The sequence below is a fragment of the Vigna radiata genome, unplaced genomic scaffold (assembly GCF_000741045.1).
Source record: "Vigna radiata var. radiata cultivar VC1973A unplaced genomic scaffold, Vradiata_ver6 scaffold_48, whole genome shotgun sequence".
Taxonomy (NCBI): Eukaryota; Viridiplantae; Streptophyta; class Magnoliopsida; order Fabales; family Fabaceae; genus Vigna; species Vigna radiata.
The window spans coordinates 1,865,413-1,869,216 of record NW_014542925.1 but is presented as its reverse complement, the minus strand read 5'-3'; positions in this window follow the sequence as shown (position 1 = coordinate 1,869,216).

The window sequence follows — 3,804 nt, the reverse complement described above, 5'->3', positions numbered from 1 at the left end:
TTATTATACTACTAAAATTTATAAATGGATAGATTTTGACTAAGGTTTTTCTTATCAATTTTTTTAATGTAATTAATGCAATTAAATTTTATTTAAGTTAAGAATTTAAATAAATTTTTCAAACTTATTCTGAAATAGTTTAAGATAAAAAAAAACGAAAAACATGCAGTTTCCGTATGTTTCCTATACCAAGTAGAATTGTAGTTTATTTTGGTTACTATTATACGGTTTACTATTTGGAACAGTTAACTGTAGTTAACTGCTAATAGGAAAGTTCAATTTTAATTGAACTGCAAATAAGTATAGTTCAGTTTTTAATAAAAATAGTTTAATTTTTATAGTATAAATATAATTTAGTACAGTTAGACTAACTATGCCCAACCCTATGTATAACATAGTAATCACATAAAATATGTCGTTATTAATTTATCAATCTTAATTGTTTGGTTACGATATCATCATATTCTACATATTATGCCTATATATTTGGTTTCTTTAATTTATAAAAAAAAAATATAATGAAATAATTATGCTTAATTACATGTTTTTTATATTCTATTATTATTTTTATACAAAATTATATATTACGTATAAAATTATATATGTTACATGTTTCCAAATTATCACTGTTTATATCAAATGATTATATTAAAGCAAGGGAAAATGAATTGTGGTTAATCTTTATCTCACACACAATATTTCCTATAAAATAAGAGTTTTCTATAAAATACTATAAGCAATATTTTGTTTTGATGATGAATTAAATTAGAATTATATATTAAAGTTTAGAATGTAATTAACAGAAGTTATAAAATGAGTTATGGTCTAATTTGTAGGAAACGAAATATTACATATTTTGTGTGTTTGATAAGTATCCAATATAAGTTAATTATGGGATCAATTTGACACTTATCTTATATTAATTTTGTTAAATATCTATAGAAATTATCCTATAATTTGACTTTTTTTACAGATTTTGATGATTATAGAGAGTTAAAGGAGAAAACTAAAGGAAATGGAAAAAATTCAAGTTATTTTATGCAAAAATAACTTTGGTGAGACTATACGGCAATCTTGAGGCTTGAGCCACATAAGAAAACCAACCTTGGAGGGAAACCTCAAGCAATAAACTTGAAGATAAGCCATGAAGACTCCTTCTAAAAGAAGCTATCTTAGGGGCTACAACACCAAAAGCACAAGGCTTGAGTCACAAAGGAAACCCACATTGGAAGGAAACCTCTACAAGTTGGAGCCACACTTTCATTATTGAAGTCATGTGTTAGAAAGTTTTTAAAAACAGAGTTGCTCCTCTATTTTAGGGGACTTCTAAGCATAACTTAGAGAGAGACTTTTTATTGTTGAAGCAAAGATGTAACCCTATGGAAATCTCTTGTATCAATACTTTTTTATTTATCAAAGTATACTTTTAATTACATGTTTGTGAATTAGTTTATGCTTGTTGTTGAATGAACTGATCACTTGTCTTATCTCATTGGCTTGGGATTAAGTGAGAACTGATTCAAAGTTGTTTAACTAATTCTCCTCCTACTTTTAGATGCTATGAATATATCTTAAGTTATAATTGGTTATATAGTCCGAATCTTAATGGAAGGGATGCATTCAAGCATTGAGAAACCATACTGGAGTTTGGTGATCTTAGGCTTTAGGTGTCAAGAATGGACCGAGAGTTACATTTAAAAAGAACTTTGAGGACATGATTAATTGTTTCTTTATAACTAATAACTAAACCTTTACAAGAGAGAGACAAAATGGTGAAATCTAGCTTCAACTCGCCTTTATTATCCTGAAGTCAATCCTTTTTAATTCCGAAATATTTTTCAATGTGTTATATTGCTACAATAACTCCATTTTCTTACATAAGTTCTATTTCCACACTCTTTATGCACCTTTTTATTGTTTTATTCAAAGTCAAGCTAGTTTAGAATGCTATGTTTTCTGCCAAATCTTAGTGGATACGACACTTGTTGTACTACAAACTACCTAATATACTTGTTGGAAAATTTAATTATTTTGGAGCATAAAAAATATTATATTTTGTGCTCTTCATCTATAATTTCCTACCAACCAATGTAGAACTAGAAATCTTTACCAACCAAGATAGAAGTATAAACCCTTACCAATCGATATAGGAGTACCTAAGGCCTTCTACATTTGGAAGACTACATACTCGTTGTTACGATGATAATCCATATACTTTTCAATGGAAAATTGAGGTATGCTTTTTGTATTCTTTTTCATCATGAATTGGGGTATTTTTTCATTAAAAATTAATATATATTTTGAATCCATATGATAGTATTGACCAGAAACATGTTCATGCATGCTTCATGGTGCGTATGTCACCAGAAGAATCTTTCCAACACCTTTTACCACCAATGTGCTAAGACTATTTATCTAAAATGATAGAAATTTAATTTTTAATGTTTGATAGTGAGCCAATAATAAATTGTATCCAATGCCCTAAGATTTGAGTTATCAATTATCGTGACCTAATGGTGATAATTTGCCTAAATTGTGCTAACCAAACTAAATTAATCCTTTTTTTCTAATGTAGTATAAGGTTTAACTCAGGTATTTTCAAGGATAGACTTTGTGCAATTAGTGGATTGAATGCAAAAGAATATACTTTTAGGAGATATTTGAAGGTAAAAAGGACATACACTACGAAAATAACATATTTTAATAGGGGTTACTTTTAAGTGGATTTTAAAACCTCTGATAATTTTCTGCAGGTGATAACTGAAACCGTCCCAAATTTTAATTATTTATTTTTAAATAATTTTGTACTAACTTCCTTCCTACGCCTTTTCATTTTCTATTAGGATCCCGTTATTTTCACACCCAACATTTCACACTCAATTAACACTGCCACGTGTTAACGTGCTATTGGTTATTTTGTTTTTTATTTTTAAAAAAAAAATTGGCCTAAAAAATGGAGAGGTTTTCAGAGAATTTGGATTCCAATTCTACCCCTCGACATATTCATTACTTTTGTGTGACAGATTGGTTCTCTCTCACATTTGGTCGTCTCCCATCGTGGTCTCCAGTACTCTCTCAGACTTTCGCTCTCCAGTGCTCTCCAGTGCTCTGAAATGGCAAGTTCCGGATTGGACCTTCGTTGGACCAAGGTAAATACCTTTGTTTTCGGTTTGGGTATTTGGTTTTCGGTTTGGGTATTTGGATTTATGTTTGGGTATTTGGTTTTAGGTTTGGGTTTTGGGTTTGTTGTGGTTTCTTATGGGTCGTCTCCCGTTGTTTGTTATTTGATTTAGTGTGTTATTTTCTTATGCACACTGCAGAGAATCAGAAGTCTTTAATTCAAAAACTTAAAAGGGAGGTGAATGACCTAGAGGCAAAGTTGGAGACAGAGAAGGCGAAAAGAACACCTAAAAGGTCAATTGCAGATGATGGTGTTCAAAGTGTTGGATGTCCACAAGCATTTACTGACGATGCATTCGTTTCACCTGTTGGTTTGTCGACCGAGGAAGCGGGTGAAATGTTGAACATGTCATGTAATTATCTAAGTGTAATCATTCTATGTAGCTTAATGAAATCATTTGTAGTTATTTTCTCAAGTAAAGAACAACTTAAATCCGCTATGGTCCCTGACGTTATCCCTGGTGGTTCCTTACCTCCAAAACGCTGTCCAAAACAAGAAACACACTCGTGTAAACGATTACAACATCATTGTAAACGATTACAACTCCTATTTTTGTGATACAAACTTCTTCTTCCAAAAACATCACCTCAAACGAAACACTCACACTCCTACAAAATGTGCAA